This window comes from Schistocerca americana, chromosome 1 (genome assembly GCF_021461395.2).
Source record: "Schistocerca americana isolate TAMUIC-IGC-003095 chromosome 1, iqSchAmer2.1, whole genome shotgun sequence".
Taxonomy (NCBI): domain Eukaryota; kingdom Metazoa; phylum Arthropoda; class Insecta; order Orthoptera; family Acrididae; genus Schistocerca; species Schistocerca americana.
The window spans coordinates 752,008,755-752,029,459 of NC_060119.1; positions in this window are offsets into that span (position 1 = coordinate 752,008,755).

The following is a 20,705-nucleotide window of genomic DNA, read 5'->3' on the forward strand; positions in this document are numbered from 1 at the left end:
GTTGCAAATCGACGTCCTATGTAGGCCACCGTTCAGTACACGGCGCATGCGCCGCCCATCACAGTTTCTGCCTTCCTAGACAGGGAGGTGGCGCCGCCCTTAGTGAAACACTGCTGGCGACGATATATCGCAATCAAGGCCGCACCAAAGAACGTTCAGCTTTGATGCGAGATAATACAGGATTCCACGTCTTGCTAAGAGGAAACCCATTGTCTCTGTTGATTAAATTATCAGTCAACCTAATTTCAATCGCCTCTTTATACACACTGTTCCAAAAACCGGAAATGTTGGCAACCACAACAGTTTCCTCAAATTTCATTTTGTGTCCCTCATTTAGGCAGTGTTCTGCTACCGCCGATTTTTCCAGCTGTTGTAGCCTCGTATGTCGGCGATGTTCCACACACCTGTCTTGCACTGTGCGAATAGAACGGTCGACGTAAGCTTTCCCACGTTGACACGGAATTTTGTACACCCAAATCATCCTTCACACACCTTCAGACAGGTGTGTGGAACATCGCCGACATACGAGGCTACAACAGCCGGAAAAATCGGCGGTAGCAGAACACTGCCTAAATGAGGGACACAAAATGAAATTTGAGGAAACTGTTGTGGTTGCCAACATTTCCGGTTTTTGGAACAGTGTGTATAAAGAGGCGATTGAAATTAGGTTGACTGATAATTTAATCAACAGAGACAATGGGTTTCCTCTTAGCAAGACGTGGAATCCTGTATTATCTCGCATCAAAGCTGAACGTTCTTTGGTGCGGCCTTGATTGCGATATATCGTCGCCAGCAGTGTTTCACTAAGGGCGGCGCCACCTCCCTGTTTTGGAAGGCAGAAACTGTGATGGGCGGCGCATGAGCCGTGTACTGAACGGTGGCCTACATAGGACGTCGATTTGCAACCTGGCGTCAGTTCTCAGCGGGACTCATCAGCATAAGCAGCATTTTCCTGAAGATGGCGAACAGTTGGATCGCCGAAATATCGAGTCAAGTTGATTTTAGGATCCGGAAGCAAACCCGAAGAGACTCTCAAGAAAGCCTACGTAATCACAATAACATTGCTGATATGGGATGGCCTGTCCAGAGCCCCGACATGAGCCAAGTCTTTGAGACAGAACGTCAACGTCGCTCCACACCGCAACGTCCAACATCACTACCTTCTCTGGTTTGGGTTACTGAGGTAGAATGGGCAGCCATTCTCCCACAGACATTCAGACACCTCACTGAAAGTGCCACAACAGAGTTCGACACACCCCATGTTAATACCTACTAATAGGTATCCGGATACCTTTTATCAAATAGTGTAAAAATTGTAATGGTACACTGGGGAAGAACTTAAAATTTATGAGAGGAACATAAAATAAAATCGCAAACACAACACAAAGTGGGCTACATTATCAGTAACCTGAGACGTGTTGTTACCATCAGACTTTCGGAGTATTCAGAGCCTTCTTCACACTGGGCACTACAACTGTGAACTTATTAAATGAAGGTACCATTTTTCTATAAATATTTGGGCATTTTCTTTGCTCCACAACCCGGTACTCAATTAAACAAACAAACTGATCTAGAAAACAGAAGTTTTCTCGATAATTTTAATATTATACTGCTTACAGCTGTCAAAACCGGAAAAGCACTTCCATTCATAGTTTCCAGTGTAACAGGTACGATTGTTTGTATCGTCTGTACACTAATTTTTTTTTTAATTTTCGAGACTACGTTTTAAGAATTTTATTCTCATTTCTTATCATCTTTATCTTTTCTTTAAGTATACGCATAACCAATGAGCATAGATCTCTCTCTGAAATCGTTAGTTTATCCTAAATTTTATTCTTTGGTCAGTGTTATATCTCTGCACAGTTTTCCCACCTTTAAGTGCACCGATTATCTCTCAAACCACCAAGAACATTAAAAGCTGTAAACCAAAACGAATGGAAGAACGTTATGCGAGTACGCTTACATTTTCATCCACATCGTGTGGCAACTTCTTCTAGGTAGCAATATTCCCGCTCAGTTATGGCAACACCTTCGTTTTCCGGTTTTGTGGCAGTAATGTAGTGAAACTACAGCTGAGTGGGCGTAAGCTGATTCCAGACGGTTGTCGCCGGCAGGGCGCGGCAGCGCGGCCTGCCTTAGTCCAATAACAGAACGCGATTTTTTAAAAGTCTCCATGGCAACGCTTCATTGTTGCCACAGCTCTGTAGGCGGTGTAGTGTTTTCGCCGGCAGGCATTAGTGCCTCGCAGTTGAAGGCTGGCAACAGCGCTGCACCTTTCACGGATCTTCTTACACCGACTCGACAGTAGGTACAGACCGAAGGGAAGATCTGAACTGAATCCGCTGTCATTATCTATTCTGATTGTTCGTCTGTTTTGCATAGCGTTGTACGTTGTTTGGTGCAAGAAAAAGGTCGAGCAGGTCGACGGAAGAAGACAGCGTTTTGTCACGAGTCTTTTTGCAACTGCGAGAGCATCCCGCTGAGTACCGGGCGTGAGCGGCATAAACCTGTTACTTCAGCTCACTCATTTCTCCCAAAGTACCCATGACGGTAAAATGAGAGAAACTATGGCTCATCAAAGGTGCTTTTAGTGGTTCATTTTTGTGCTCAGTTCATTAAAGAGAGCGTTTTTCTGGGACAATAGAGTAGTTCAACCCTGAATCCAGAAATCAGGCTGTAGATTATTAGCTACACTTTCGTAGTGAGCAGCACCTTCATCTAACGTCGCAAGCGGTAAGAATTATCAGTATGACTCTGGAGATGTACGAGTGAGGGAAACGTATAGCATCCAACCTCTTGTGAAGAGTGAGTGCCAAAAACAACAGGTACAGAAGGAATTAACGCTAAGTTTTACTTCATTTTCGTCTTCCATTAAATATAATGACTAAGTTATGACAAGATAATCAACTACGTTCTTTCTTCTCGTAATTCACACTCCAGATGTACAATGACGTCACAAAAATCATGGGATACCTCGTAATGGCGTGTCGGACGTTCTTTTGCAAGGCGTAGTGCAGCAACTCAACATGGCGTGGACACAACAAGTCTTTGGAAATCTGCAGAAATACTGGGCCATGCTGCCTCTACAGCCATCCATACATGCGTAGGTGTTGTCGGTACAGGATGTTGTGCACGAACTGACGTCCCGATTATGTCCCATAAATATTCTATGGGATTCATGTCGGTCGATCTGGGTGGCCAAATCATTTGCTCGAATTGCCCCTAATATTCTTCAGACCAATGGCAAACAATTTTGGCCCGCTGACATGTTTGGGAACGTGAAGTATATGAATGGCTGAAGATGGTCTGCAAGTGGCCGAAAATAACCATTTTCAGTCAGTGATCCTTTCGTTTGGACTACAAGGTCCCAATCCATTCCGCGTAAGCACAGCCTACACCATTATGGAACCACCGCCAGCTTGCACAGTGCCTTGTTGACAACTTGGGTCCATCGCTTCATGGGGGACTGTGCAACACTCGAACCCTACCATCAGCTCTAACCAACTGAAACTTGGATTCTTCTGAGCAGGCCACGGTTTTCCAGTCCGTTAGGGTCCAACTAGTATGGGCACCCCAGGAGAAGCGCTGCAGGCGATATCGTGCTGTTAGCAAAGACACTCGTATCGTTTGTCTGCTGTCATTACCCATTAACGCCAAATGTCGCCTCACTGTCCTAACGTATACGTTCGTCGTACGTCCCAAATTGGTTTCTGCGATTATTTCACGCAATGTTGCTTGTCTTTAGCAATGCCGCCGCTCTCGGTCGTTAAGTGAAGTCCGTCAGCCACTGCGTTGTCCGTAGTGACAAAGTATCTGTTCAAAGACTGTTAATTCTCGTCATGTGTGGCCCTAAGTACGACGAAAATCTTTTCGCATGAATTACCTGAGTACAAATGACAGTTCCGCCAATGTACCCATTTTATACCTTCTGTGCGCGATATTATCGCTATCCGTATATGTGCATACCGCTGTCCATTGACTTTTGTCAACTCAGTGTATAGACACGTTTGATGTTCTCAGTTTTAAATAAAAAAGGCTTTGTTTTTTAGTCGATTCTAAATCCTCTGGAGGCTCAGTTGGCCCAGTATCAGATATGACAAATTCCAGCCTTCAGGCTTTAATGAGGCAACCAGCTCTGCTGTAGACAGTGTTGAAAGTTTCTGGTAGATTCATTCTGAGCAGTGTTGTTAATCACAACAATAATATCTACAATACAGATGCCCGTGATCAAGATGAATAGAAACTAAATAAGAATATAGTGGGATAGGGTAAACTAACCTTCTTTATTAATGCGCCTGAACGACATAATTGTAAAATCATCGTAGGAACCACAGGAGTTGAGCAAAAATATGGAAACACCATAAGAAAAGCATGCATGAACGTAAATGCTGATTTTAGCCAAGCCTGAAGGGTGGCACTACAACCACGAACTGCACCTGTGTAATGCTCCCAATAAGCAGCAGGTGTCAGTCGTGGTCAGAACAGTTTTATGTGCAGCTGTGTGTGAATTCTGTAGGAGCTAAGTGAATTCGATCGTGGACAAGTTGTTCGGGCTCTTACGGTGAATGCTTCCGTAACCAATGTAGCCGAAATGTCTTGTGGTTCAAGAGGCACCGTATCGATGAAATATACCGCATACAGGGAAAGCGGAAAAACACCATCCGCTCACAACGCGGACGAAAGTGTATGTTGAGCGATCGTGATAGACCATCATTGAAGAGGACTGTGACGAAAAATAAGAGATGGACGGTTGCAGAACTCACTGTGGAAATGATTGTCGCACTCGCGAACTGTCAGCACCAAAAGACACGAAGGGAGCTCCGTAAGCTTGCCAGAAGCCTGCTGTGCTGTAAATACGACCACTTGCTCATCAGGTGCTCCGTGGCTATGCAGATAAGATTGATGCTAATTCTACACCACAAATCAAGTACAATGATAGACTACCCCCATGAAGTTAATAGGATATCTGCAAAATCAAATACCACGCACACTGGAAACGTTTTTGGATAAGCTCCTTGTCAGGGGCCTTGACTACTGCTTGCGGGTGGAAGACAGGGACATTTCAGTTGAATGATTGACTTTAATGGTTGCTGAATGATAAAGTTTGATCTGGTAAACGTAAGATTTATTGAAACCACGTGCAATCTACTCAAAACCGTTAACGTCTAGAGTAGAAACAACGTGTTAAATAAATAATATAAATCAACGATCTGAAAAATGAATTGTTATTACAGTCGCCACCAGCATGAGGCTGGACAGTTACGGTTGAAAATGTGCCCAGATACATGAAGGACACGATATACGTTTTCAACCGCGACTGTTAAACTTCGTAAGTATTCAAAGTAAAAAGAGTATGAATTATAATGCAGCACACAATAGATCAATAAACAAATGAAGAAACAGAAAGAATTATCACCAGACGAGTGAACTTCAATGAATTAATTCCATACCGAATCGAAGCATGAGTGGTTACGAAAAAGATCCTCTTTGAACAAGGCTTTGAATGTAGAAAACATGCATACTAGTGCGTGAAGCGCGTAGGTATAGTCACGAAAACTTCTCTCCCTTCATTATACCGCGATCACCAAAGCAATGGTAAACAGACACAACCCGTCAGTTATTTTTACTCTGCGACTCTTGTTTAATTCGAACTCTGATGAAATGGTAAACGAATTTTATTTACACACCATTGTAACACCTCATTTACATAGCAAATATATGCCTCATTTGGACTCGTTGCATGATACATATATTTACTGTTACAGTCACGTCCTTTTTGTCCAGTGGCTAAAGCTTTTCGCACCTCAGCTACTGCACCTGTCGAGTAACTAGAAACGACCACTACCATAAATTTATTAGTTTTGTTTGCCTTCTAGGCTGTTGTTTGTGAATTTTCTATACCGGATGTTTCGTAACAGCTATCACAGATTAAGTGGATTGTTTGGAGGACTTTGTAGATAGGTCTTGATAAGGAACTCGCGTTCGAAAATGTACCGTTTGGATATAAAATTTATTTGAAGATGGGATCATCTTAAAATCTGCCGCTTCGCGGTACGCACAGAAACAGTACAGGACACCGACTTCAGTCCCCGTTTTAATTATGAAATCACATACCATTTTCGTCTGACTGCAATAATAACTGCAAGAAACTCGTACGCTCGCAACTAAGAGAGTTGAAGGTGCCCAAAGGACATGCCACACTCCATACTTTGAAGAGGCCGCCCTTCGTCACTCGCAAGAGAACACGATGACGAGTACCCGAAACACTAGCCATCCCATGCGCTACCGTAGAGCACACGGGTCAGAGCACATTATCCCCATAGTGCGAGTACCGCGAAGCACCTGAAAGCGATCCGATCTTCACACTGATTTTATATCCAAACGGTACCTTTCCGGACATAGGTTCCTTGTCAAAAATTCATCCACTAAGTCCACTGTACTACCCATAAAAGCCTCTAACAGGAACTGTGAAACATCGTGCAGGAAAACATTTTTGGGGTGCATTAGTCGTTGTTGCAACCGCTACAGGGTTCAAACTCTCTGAGTTGGTACACCTGTGACATTTTAATAAAGACCTAGCTGGCGTTCCTTGTTGCTGTGAAAATACATTGTACTTACCTGCCTGTTCATGGATGATCACTATAGTGCAGGTGTGGGCGAAGCTGGCACATGACTAGGAGTCATCCTAAGCGTTCGAAAATGACTGCCTCCAAATCACTGTTGGTAACAGGATTTAGGTCAGGATAGTGGTGTTCTTGAAAAGGCTGATTTCTAAGTTCCTAACGATTTATTTGTGGGAGCGATAGTAACTTGAATCTTAAAATCTAATGCGTATTTCAGACAGGACAACCTAATTTGTATTTCAGACACGATGTAAAGGTCCCAGAAAACCTCTTGTTTCCAACTGTCTAGAGACGACTCATTAACATTGTCACATAATTTAAATTTTAGGTCCGCAGCTCGAGGTCGTGCGGTAGCGTTCTCGCTTCCCGCACCCGGGCTCCCGGGTTCGATTCCCGGCGGGGTCAGGGATTTTCTCTGCCTCGTGATGACTGGGTGTTGTGTGATGTCCTTAGGTTAGTTAGGTTTAAGTAGTTCTAAGTTCTAAGGGACTGATGGCCATAGATGTTAAGTCCCATAGTGCTCAGAGCCATTTGAACCATTATTTTCAAATTTTAGTATTCCTACTGCCTTTGTGGCACACGCCCTTCAAATTTAGATAGAGAAGGAAACTGCGTTTGAAACTAGAACAGTTCAGCGTTTATTGGGACCATGCAGTGGAATGCAGAAAGGACAACATGCGCGATAGTAGCGTTTCTTATCATCATCAGTTTGTCGATGTGTAGCGAACGAATGAGACCTAAGGGCTCTATTAGGTATGCTCTATCAAGTACTGAAGTTGCACTTACCACTCTGTAGTAGGATTCCTGCATTACGAGTCAGTAATAGTGTATAACTAGATTTTTATGTCAATATTTTGTATTCGTATCCATTTTTATACAATTAACAAGAATATTTGGCAAGTTCAAGCAGGGAGAGAACTTTCGTGTAACATAAACAGGTCGAGTGCAACAATGAAAATACTGAAGATCCAACGCATTGTCTCAACGTACTCTTTAAACTAAGCGAGTTTCTCCAACCACTTTTCCTAAATAAGTCATTGCGCAAGAAGTAACAAAGGTTGAAAAGGAGGAAGAATGTAGACTATAGATTTCTAAACAAGTTTGCAGTAGTGTTGGATAACAGATAATGTACGGAACGGGTGGTGTTCATCGCTAAAGGCGCTTGTTCTTAAAGAATTAAGATATTTTTGTAAGGATGAAGACATGAAATGGGTACACCACGATACTGACATTTAAGGAATATTAACTAATTTCTGTACTGTAAATAGAGCAAAATATATACATGTACGCCATGTCCTGTGAATATATCTCGTCAGAATGAAGCAATAGCGTGGGAAGAAGTACTCCAGGGACTCCTAAAGAGTAAATGAAAATGACAAAAATATATGTATGAAAATGGTCATGATGTTAGTAGTCGACTTATACTGCTATGCTGTGAATGAAGTGACGTGGTGAGGAAGAATCGTTATTATACACATTTATAGTATAAGGATTAAGATTCTTAAAGAGATAACGTAGAAGTTCTTGTTTATTTAGTGAGGAGGGGTTTAAGATAGTGTAACGTAATTTAATTTAATTTATATATGCTTTGATTGCTTTTAATAAAGTGACGTCAAAACAAAAGAGAAATAACTCTAATAATTCTATGAACAGTGTAATGTAATTTAATTTAGCCCAACGCCGATCAGTAAGCAGCAAACTAACTCAGTACTCAGGGTAGTTACGGGATTATAAATAATTAATTGTCTCTCTCTTGAATCATCACAGATATTCTTCAATATAAATCAGAAGTATAGTTAAAACTTATGTGCTTGTAGCACCAAATGATATTTCGTATGTTAGTTCAATGTGAAGTAATAAAACCAGTAACTCCAGATCGTGGTTTCGTCTCGAATAACATTAAAAGAAAACAAGAATAATCTTTTGCTAATGAAATCTTATACTAGAACTAGACTCCTGTGACCAGGCCTTTCTGCCTGGGATGTTATCTCGCAACCTTGAGAAAATCGAAAGTGAGATATATTAAATTATTCGTATCGGCCGCATAGCTCGTAGAACCTCAAAGAAAGTTTAGTGTCCTAACCTGCAGCACGTCTCGAAGATGAACTGAAAGAGATTTGCTAATTATTTTCTGGTATGGAGCCTAACAATGGTCAGTGTTCCGTTAAGGCCACGTCTACTCAGGACAAGCAAGGCTTAGGTTTACAAATAATTACGTACCGTGCACAAATTTTAAGTCATGAATAACTATATTTTAGTTTCGTTTACAACTTACATAGAGTGTTACAGCAAGGTGAACCTCTGACAACTTTTCCCTTCGAGTCCAAGAACAGATGACGACCAAAAAAAAAGTTCAGTTACTGAATCTCGAATGTCCATGGAATATATTGCAACACAACGCATTTGTTTAACATTTGGCATAATCGTCAGCTGTTCATGCAATACTTAATACTACATGGCATTTACAGATTTCAAATTCATTACCACCCCAGAAGATACAGTATAATAGAGTGAGATGATTTCGGGGAGCAGTGCTCAATTTCTAAAATTTTAAGTGCCTGAACGCACCACCTCTTTTGAAGAGAGCAGCATTAGTGTTTGTTGGACAATCTCGCAATGCACTTGGTTTGAGACGGATGTAAGCTGTTCTGCCTGGTAATGGAGGCAGCATTATTTAAAAAAATATTTTGTGCTGATATGTTTTGCGGAAAAAAACGAGAGTATATGAATAGAGAAATGTCAAAGGGGTAATTTTTAAGGTAATTCAATTTATTTATATTTTTGTAACTGTATAGCTTCTTATTGTTACAGCATTGTGTGTTGCCGAAGTTTGCAGTAAAAATTTTAAACAAGTGTCTAGACAAGTAATTGTACACAGGAAAGTTATTAAGGAATAATTTGCTAACTTGTCTAGATGTGTAAACTTCGTGAAAATGTGTATTGTTGTCATGACTTAATGAAACATATTTATACTTTGAGTCTTTGCTCTCATTTATCAGTCAAATTTATTTCCTTATTTTTCATTCATTTTCTTTCGTGACTGTGTTTGCTTACTCGCATTGCACGTAGCGAGTTCTTTACTAAGAAACATTTTGTGAAAGCTGGTGGCCTACCGTCTTGCATTGCATATCGCAAGTACGCCAAATGAAATTTGGGTTCTGACAGTCAGGTCAATATTCCTAACAGCGACAAGTTACAGGGCGGACGAGCGTTCAGCGCGCCAGATATACAAATAAATTTAATTTTCATCAAGTTTCATGCCCATTGTAAGGCATGCTAATTCTCAGAGTGTATTTGTGAAAATAATGTCATCAGTTCAGAGGCTTAATATCAGTAGAAAATTTCAGTAAAGTGCAATCTTGTGAAATTTCAAGCAGTTTCATCAGAAAGTCAGACGCTTTAATTTTTATGTTCATTTTCTCTATGATTACAGTAACAGTTCTGCTATAGTAATTGTTTACAAGAGTACGATAAAGATTAGCAATATTCAAGGCCAATATTTTAATCTCAATCATTTTGTTTTGCAGTCAGAGCAGGCGAATTGTTTGTTGTACCGGCTGGTGTGAATTTAGCATCGTTTAGCGTGTGCTTCAGATATTTTCCGTTCAAAGTTAAATTTTTACATAGTCCTGTTGCCCTGCACTGAGATTTACATATTTCGGCATCAAAATCAGTTTTATACATTTCTCAGACACCAGCCAGACAATTACAAACACGAGTTTCAATAAATACAAATAGGAGTCTAAGTACAACAAATTACTTTTACCTGTCTACCTTTACTGCCAGGATATGTATTTATAGGTATTCTACTGATTTTTGCAGCCCGATAAAGATTTGTTTTGCAATCACAAATTAAAATTTCAATTATAGGCTTTCACTCAGAAATTGCTTTCGAGATTCGTGACGCAATAATTGATGTAATTATATGCTGTATAACATGACACCAACACAGTTTGTTCTGCAAATTTATTACCAGTGAACAATACAGGCAAATTTTCTGGAGAACAAAGTTTGCTTCTGCAGGAATAGATTTTTGTGTATTTTCTGCAATTCTGAATAGCGATTTGTGACAAGTATTTTACAGTGTGTAGTTCAAGTGAAATTCTTTCATTTTATGCATTTGCAGTGTTATATTGTGCTTAGAGTGAGTGATTTTGCCGTTGCTCTTTGGAACTGCTAATGATATGTTCCCTGTTAAAATCATTGGTGTTATATGATTAGACATTGATTTTTTCATATTATGTGGCACTTTGTGTCCCTTTGATGAAATAAATGTATTTCATTGCACAGCGATATTATCAGAAGTTTGGGTCTGCATTCACACAATGAATTCTGTCAGTGGCAGTTTATATATTTTTCTTTCATTAATATTTATAGGAAGTGATTTTTCGTAGTAATTTTGTAGTAGTGATCTTTTATGTCTGAGAGTTTACCTTTTTGTTTGCTATGTTACTATAATTGCATTAAAATGTCAAAATATACCAGAGATAGGGGTCAAATATTATAGCTGGAGCTGATGTAGCTTTTGGTAATTCTGTAGACCGAGAAGGGACAGTTGAACAGGTATCCTCTCCCAACACTGATTTAACTGAGACAGAGAGAACATTGCCTGACAGGAATGAACAGCGTAGTTTTTCGATGTCAAACATGCAACAAGAAAGTGCACGTAGGAATTCTGCTTTGAAAGCTGAGTCTGTAGGATGTAATTTGTCATAACAGTCAGGTTCGATAGTTAATGATTCAGCATTTGCATCCACAACTGTTGACCAACCTAAGCCAATCTCTACCCTTTCCTGTAGCAGTACCAAGGATAGGAACAAGGATTTTTTGCAAATTGTTCTGAAGGTATTATCACAGCACAAAAAATTTGAAGTACGAGACAGAAAATTTGAACAACGTGAAAGGAGGCTGGACAAGAAATTTGAAGACTATGACAGAAATCTGAAAAACCTTACAGAAGAGATTAAAGGGATTAGGGAAGAGATTAAGTACTTTAAGGATGAGTTAAAACAGATTAGGCAAGATGTACGTGAGGAGTTCAACCCGACAATAAATAATTAAAAGTCGAGCTGAACACATTGAAAAGGCCGAAATTTCACCGTTGAAACAGCAGGATAGTCAGTTTGAAACCCAGATACAAAGTTTTGAAGAGCAGTGTGCATTGCTCAATGCTAAAGAGGCAGAATTTGCTACCCAAGAACAGTTGAATACAGTTGACAGACAGATAGACGAACTTTCTGCAACGGTGACCCAGCTGACTACCAGTTCGGACAAAATTTCTCATGTTACACAGCGTGTTCCATTTGCCGATTGGGAAGAATATCCTTCTCTTCAACGTTTTAAACAGGAACAAGTAACCATTAACCAACAGCGTAAGTCTGATGTAAAGAAATTTGGTAATCGATTACCACGTGTTGAACGGAATATTAGCCACGGGCATAATGATGCCAATTGTCATACTTTGTCTTTTAATACTTCTGCCGATATTTCTGATTCGTGACATGTAGGCGAACAGATAGGCGAAGGCAGTGCGTTACGCAGACAAGACAGCGTGTATACCTCAAATAGTGCGAAAAATAAATTTCCCTCTCACCTGAATGATTCATTCGATTACAAACATTTTCTTACAGTTAGAAAGTTTAAAGTTCTTCCTAATTCTCCCAATGATATGCATCCCACAAAATGGCTACAGCAATTCCAATACTGTCTCCCACCTTCGTGGTCAATTGGTCACAAAATTGAATATGTGTGTGGAGGACTGGGACTCTGAACCAGCCACTAGAATGAGAGCAAACGCACAAGAATTCCAAACGGAAGGTGAATTTCATCACGCATTCTTATTTGCATACTGGTCTGAAGCAACACAAGACAGAGTGAAAAACAGTATTATTGTGATAAAGAATTTTCGAAAATCAGACTTTTCCAGCCCGGCAGACTATTTTCAGCACACGATACGCAAGAATCGCTTTCTGTCGAACGCATACAGACCGTCTGAATTAATACGAATTTGCTTGACTAAACAACTTGCGACATATTATTTTGCCAGGATGCTGTCAAGATGACATTGAGGCCTTGCAAAACTTACTGCAAGAGCTTGAAGTCGTCAGTGAGGAATTTTACTCAGGAGATAAACACAGAGATGACAACAGACAAAATTTCCAGTCACGACGAAACAGATTCGATTATGGATATTATGGAAATCGTAATAACAGTTACGAACAGAATAATCAATTTCATAATAGCCGTGAGTACAATTATTCATACACTTCGCATCTGAAAGAACAGTCTAACAATCGCAGCAGTTTCAATGTTAGGAACAGAGGTCGTGGTTTTAGGAACCGAAGAAATTACGCCAGTAATGGTGATACCAACAGAACCCAGTATAATGAAAGAAATAACAGTAATTGGCGTGAAAGGCGAAACCTTAACTCAAATCGAGAAACTGAGAACACTGATTTCAGATCACATGATTATTATTACAACCAAACACGAGATAGTCCACGTGACTGTAACAGTTATTACGAAAGAAATAACCCAGAGAGGCACGATCGTGGAAATTTCAGTCCTGAACGACGTGCCGAAGTAGCTGAGGTTATACTGTACCATCTAATCCTCGTGATACTGTTAGACGTGACGGGTCGTCACACAGATGACTGATGGCACATGCGCCAGATGACTCGTTTGTCGCTACAGAGAATTCCTTTGTTTATACCATAAAAGTCATACACTGTGAAACCATTGGTAAACAAAATTAACAGTGTGAGCATATTAGTATCCAAAATGAGGATCAGATGTTAGATAAAACCACCATAATCCTGTTATCATAGAGACTGTTGACGACCAAGCACTAAGCTTAGGGAAATCAGTATTTTTTACTGCGTAACTAATTACTCGGGGAAGATCAGTTTGGATTCCGTAGAAATGTTGGAACACGTGAGGCAATACTAACCTTACGACTTATCTTAGAAGAAAGATTAAGAAAAGGCAAATCTACGTTTTTAGCATTTGTAGACTTAGAGAAAGCTTTTGACAATGTTAACTGGAATACTCTCTTTCAAATTCTGAAGGTGGCAGGGGTAAAACACCGGGAGTGAAAGGCTATTTACAATTTGTACAGAAACCAGATGGCAGTTATAAGAGTCGAGGGGCATGAAAGGGAAGCAGTGGTTGGGAAAGGAGTGAGACAGGGTTGTAGCGTATCCCCGATGTTATTCAATCTGTATATTGAGCAAGCAGTAAAGGAAACAAAAGAAAAATTCGGAGTAGGTATTAAAATTCATGGAGAAGAAATAAAGACTTTGAGGTTCGTCGATGACATTGTAATTCTGTCAGAGAAAGCAAAGGACTTGGAAGAGCAGTTGAACGGAATGGACAGTGTCTTGAAAGGAGGATATGAGATGAACATCAACAAAAGCAAAACGAGGATAATGGAATGTAGTCGAATTAAGTCGGGTGATGCTGAGGGAATTAGATTAGGAAATGAGACACTTAAAGTACTAAAGGAGTTTTGCTATTTAGGGAGTAAAATAACTGATGATGGTCGAAGTAGAGAGGATATAAAATGTAGACTGGCATTGGCAAGGAAAGCGTTTCTCAAGAAGAGAAATTTGTTAACATCGAGTATAGATTTAAGTGTCAGGAAGTCGTTTCTGAAAGTATTTGTATGGAGTGTAGCCATGTATGGAAGCGAAACATGGACGATAACTAGTTTGGACAAGAAGAGAATAGAAGCTTTCGAAATGTGGTGCTACAGAAGAATGCTGAAGATAAGGTGGGTAGATCACGTAACTAATGAGGAGGTATTGAGTAGGATTGTGGAGAAAAGAAGTTTGTGGCACAACTTGACTAGAAGAAGGGATCGGTTGGTAGGACATGTTTTGAGGCATCAAGGGATCACAAATTTAGCATTGGAGGGCAATGTGGAGGGTAAAAATCGTAGAGGGAGACCAAGAGATGAATACGCTAAGCAGATTCAGAAGGATGTAGGTTGCAGTAGGTACTGGGAGATGAAGAAGCTTGCACAGGATAGAGTAGCATGGAGAGCTGCATCAAACCAGTCTCAGGACTGAAGACCACAACAACAACAACAACTAATTACATGCCTTGTTCAGTTTATGACAGTGAATGTGAAACAGATGTACATCTACAAGCAGTAGGTAACATAACTAATGGTATGGTAGTGGAGTTTGGTGTCACTTTCTTAGGAAAAACATTTTATGACATGGATTCAGAGGAGAGACGAATAAATTTTGTCCAGTTTGATGATACTAGAGACACCTTGTTGGAAGAGAAGGTAGAGACTCAGAACATCTCAATCCATCCAATAGTGTCAGTTTATGGTGGACAGGCTTCTTTATCAACAGTATTAGACTCGGGTAATTCTGTTTCGGTTAACAGAAGGGCAGCTTTCAGTAAATGTCAGAAATTAACTGTTTGTCCATTATTTGCATTGCAACGAACCAAAATTAAGGGTACAGTTTCTGGGAAAACGGTAGAGGTTGAGAAATCGACACATTTAGATTTTATTTGCCAAGGTCATTAGTTCTTTGCTAACTTCTTAATTGTACCCCTTCTTACTACACAAATTACATTATGTGTAGATTTCCTGACTGAATACAAGGCTCTTCTAAACTTTAATGATGCTAAGGTGAAAGTTGAAACTGATGATAAGTCTATTTGCAATTCGGGGACTGGATTTCAAAGGAGGAAGAAGACATCAACTGTATGACATTTTTATCTTCATCAATATCACAACTTTCCACTAAGCTATTAGTCATAAATCAAGTACTTCTCAGGAGAAGGACAGTCTTTTGATATCTCTGAAATTATATGTGACAAAATAGACAGTGTAGAGGACGCTCCTGAAGTAGATAGGCAAGAGTTATTCGATATCTTACAGTCTGAAGTCTTTCCCAATAAACCTGGTACCATACGAAATTTTATGTATGAATTTAAAGTCAAGGAACGTACGACTTTTTTGTTCCACCTTATACAATTCCATTGGTGTCCAGGGAAAGAGATCCATTCCATGTTAGCTCAAGGTGTCAAGGTTACAACAGGCCACTTCATACTGCTGAGAAAAGAGATGGATCAATACGTTTGGTGCTAGGTTCCAGACAAATGAATACCATTATTCTTCCTGAAACAGATCGTCCTCAGACATTGGAGGAATTGTTACTCGAGGTATTATCTACTTCATATCGGCGATCCAGCTTATGGCAAATACTACTGCACCACATACAGATTTCTTTGCTGTGGTACCTGTTACCAGTTTTGTAAATTGCCCTTTGGACTTAATATTTCGTCTTTCATCTTTGTTTGGGGATTACATTCTTTTCTTCCTGAACGCTTGAAGAAGGAATTACCACCTAAGCTGATGATTTCCTCATTGCGGAAAAGTCATGGTTAGAACATAACAGTCTTCTTAACTCACTGCTACAAGTATTTCTGAGTTTGGTATCACATTTAATTTGGAAAAGCCACAGTTTGGAATTTCTTGGTCATATCTAATCTAATGAAGGAATTCAGCCTGATCCAAAGAAGATGGAAGCTATTTGCAAAAATGCCTTTACTTACAACCAAATGGCAACTCGGAGGGCTTTTAGGGCTCATTAATTTCTACTGTCACTTCATTAATGTAAAAAATTTGACCACTTCCACGGTGTATGAGTTGACTGGTAAGAATATTGTGTGGCACTGGACGAGGTAGCTCAGAATGAATTTCAGGTTTGAAAGACGCATCTCTTGCTGCTCCTATATTATATTGTCCAGATCTGTCATGTAACTTTTGTATTTCTGCTGACAGCTCCAGATTTGAGGAAAATGGTTTCGTTACCGAAAGGATTATTGCATTTGCCAGTCGCTTTTTATATAAATCAGAACGCAGTTACTCTGTAACCGAAATGGAAGTGTTCGCTATCGTTTGGGCTTTTGATAAATTGCACTACTTCTTATATGCAGGCGTACCAAACTGTATACTGATCACTGTGCCCTTCTGTTTCTGATGACTGCTAGGTTAAATAATGATCGTCTTAAGTATTGGCCCTTAACTTTGCAGAACTTGCATTTTACCATTGTTTATACTCAGATAACACAAAACATAATAGCTGACACTTTGTCCCGTTTACCTGTTGGTCTTGTCAAAGCAACTGAGTAAGATTGTCAGAAAAATGACTTCATTATCTAATATGTTCAGAAGCTTGCATTTGAGAATTACATTTCATTAACTCTCGCTGACATTGCTGTGGAACAAGATAAGGATCCTATGGAGGGAAACCGAAGAGAAATAGAATGACAGGACAATGTAGCTATTAGGCAATTTTATCTGATGCAGAACAATATTCTTTTCAAAATTAGGAGTCCTAATAGCGAATTATGGTTGGTATGCATTCCTGATGACTTAGTGAACAAACTTTGTGATACGTACACCTTAGTCGCCCATTTTGGGGCCCAAAAATGCCTTAACAAGTTACATGCCTCATGTTATTTTCACAATATTGAGAAAAGAATTCTTTAAGTGCCCTCAAAGTGTAAACTCTGTCAAAACGTAAAACTTCCTACTATATCCCAATCTGCCCCGCTTGTTTCCCATAATCCCTAATAAATTAAGACAACTCACAGCTATCGATTTATTTGGACCCTTCCTAGAACAAACATTGGTTAGTCTTTTGTTTTTGTGGCAGTAGAAATTACGTCGAAATTTGTGTCATTTACCCCACTGCATTGAGCAACAGCAAAATCTGTATCCGCAGCATTTGTCAAACACTTTTTGAAAGAAATTGGTCTCATAGACAAAGTAATATCTGACAATGGGCCTCAGTTCCGAACCCAGCATTGGTTGCATACATAATACGACAGGAGAATTAAACCTGTCTTTATTTTCTTGTATCTTGCACCTTCAAACCCTTATGAACGTCTAATGAAAAAGCTTGGGAAACTGCATTTTGTATTGTCACTGTAAACACAACTCTTGGTATAGGTACCTTCATTTGTTTCAGAATGTACTGAACAGGTTACCAAATGATTCTACATCTTTCCCCCTTTTCTGGTATTACAAAATAAGCAGGCACCTGACCTTTAGCCAAACACAGATGACTACATCTGCATTGACAGGAATTCTTACTTGTCCTTATAAGTTTCTTTTACACATTTGTACAGTTAATAATTATAATATCTTTGTAGTGTTTTGTATCTTATTGTAAAACTGTATGTATCTATGCCACTGTATTTGACTCGCCTAGATTACTGAGCTACCACAGCAAGCTTCTTGTTAATCTATGTCTTCTTTGTCATGACAAATACGTAAAATACTTACTACTGTAAGCTTTGTAGGCTTGTTAGCATGTAAGAACTGTTACTTGCATTTTTACGTACCATATTTGTATCATTTTGTGCCTGTTAACTGATATTTTATTTACCTTGTCACCCACCCCAGGTATTTGTAACCGCACATTTTGTAGCTTGCTTTTGTGCATGTTTCTTTTGGAGAATTTTTTAAATACTACCTGCTATTGTATCAGCAGAAGCCACTGTACAAAATTATTTTTTAATCAGGAAGAGGTGATGAAAGGCATCTGCCTTATTGGATATTATATTTTCAAGACGTTTTGACCATAAATATAAAGGTAGTTGCGAATTTGATGAAAGTTCTCAATCTCTACAGTATCGATATTAGCATATTCTTCATATGTCTGTTTTTGAACCGCAGGTACTGTTCAGAGAGGATACTCCTTTTGAAGAGAGTAGTAGTGGTGTTTGTTGGACAGTCTGGGAGTGTACTTAGCTTGAGAAGCATGGAAGCATTATTTAAAAAGGATTTTGTGCTAATATGTTTTGAGGAAAGAAAAAGAGATTATACCAATAGAAAAATGTCAAAAGAGCAATTATAAGACAATTCAGCTTTTTTATATTTTTGTTACTGTATAGCTTCTTATTGATAGAACATTGTGTATGGCTGAAGTTTGCAGTAGAAATTTTAATCAAGTGTCAACAAAAATAATTGTCCTCAGGAAAGTCATTAAGAAATATTTTATTAACTTATCTAGGTGTCCGAACTTTATGAAATTATGTATTGTTGTCATGGCTTAATGAAACATCGTTATCCTTGGAGTCTTTGCTCTCATTTATCAGTCGTTAAATTTAGTTTCTCATTTTTCATTCTTTTTCTTTCACTGCACATCGCGAGTTCTTTACTATGAAACATTTTGTGAAAACTGGTAAGATACCATCTTGCATTGCACATTGCAAGTACGGAAAATGAAATTTGGTTTTGGTCAGTCACATCAGTATTCCTTAATAGTGACAGGTTACAGAGCAGACAAGCGTTCCGTGCGCCAGGTATGGCAATACATTTCATTTCCTTCAAGGTTCATTTGCATTTTAAGGCACACTGTTTCTGAAAGTGTATTTTTGAAACTAACATCATATCAGTTCAGAGGCTAAATACCAGTAGAAGATTTCAGTAAAGTGCTATATTGTGAATTTTCGAGCAGTTTTGTCAGAAAGTCAGATGCGTTAATTTTTTATGTTCATTTGCTCCGTAATTACAATGAAAATTTTGGTATAGTGATTGTTCACAAGACTAAGACAAAGATCAGCAATAGTTAGTGCCAATATTTTAATCTCAGGTTTATCTCTTGATGGCGAGTTGTTCGTTCTACCGGATGGTCTGGATTTAGCATCGTGCAGAGTGAGCTCCATATATTTTCCGTTCAAAATTAAATTTTTACATAGTTCTGTTGCCGTGCACTGATATTCGCATATATCGATATCAAAATAAGTTTTATACGTTTCTAGGATATCAACGAGACACTTATATACACGAGTTATTCAAATACTGGTATTAGGAAGTTATTTCTATGGCCACGTCGAGTTTAATATTACTTCATGCACATATTATGATTTTGGTTCAGTGATCAGGTCTTTTTTTTAATCGCCTTCTGAAAATGACAAGAGGGCCGTGGCCGTACGAACTTGCCCTCGCTGATCTGATTCACACTGACGGTGTGTGTGCAGCATGGCAAGGATTTCAACATATGTCAACAAGAACAAACGAGTATCAACCGTTTCCGAGAAAATCGAGTTTGAAAATGTTAGTCCTGCTTACATATTTTGCATACTTTGAAGGATTCCGTAGCTGAGCGAGTAAGCGGTTAATTCAATCAGCGCGATGTCCTCGGATCTAATCTGGCTGCTGGTATATTTTTTTGTTTTTGTTTCATTTCCACGTTACTCCACCAACATGCAGTGTTAAAGTAATAACTTCCAACGTAGTCCGATGGTGCAGCATTATTTTTACATGCTGGCGAAGAACCTTACTTATTGACTATAAAATTGCGCGTACATCATCGAACAGAATAGAGAAATAACTTCCAGAGATGGCGACACAAAAATGCAATCAATCGTACCAATATTTGGTGACAAGCCTCGATATGCGTGGTAAGCCGCCAAATCTTGTGATGGCCGAGAATTGTTTATGAACGTCACTAAGTTTGTTTTGCAATACACATTACAAATCATACACACGCTAAAGTTCGTCGCTCGTCACACGTCCTGTATGTAGCAATAATGATTGTCTTCCACATTTCTGCGATCAGTATCATGCAGACTGGTGCAGTGCTCAAAAGGTTACACATTAGGCATATATCTGTAGCAAATGTAGATATATTAATGTAAATGAAATGACTACTGATCTGATTGACCTTAGGCATCTTTTTTCCAATCTCCTTAAGCAAAAAGATTTTGTTTTCTTTTTTTTTTTTTTGGAGAAATTTATTTAAATAATAAACGAATCAGTAAATATCGATAATTTACGTGGTCATAGCAGATATGTTGTTACAGTTCTGTGGTTACGAAAAAAAAGTACTAGCAGAGAGTTTCGACCCAAAGACGTTATGCGCTTGCTCGCGTGGCTGCAGACCGTTTGAATTTTTGCGATCTTGTATATAAAGACGCCTAAAGTTTTCAAAATCGATCTCCTAGGAAATGTTTGAGAGTTTTGTCTTCCTAGGCGTGCCGTACACTACTTGTTGACATGAAACAAACCGTTGAAGGGAACTTCGTACGATCCCCTTGTGAGATAAA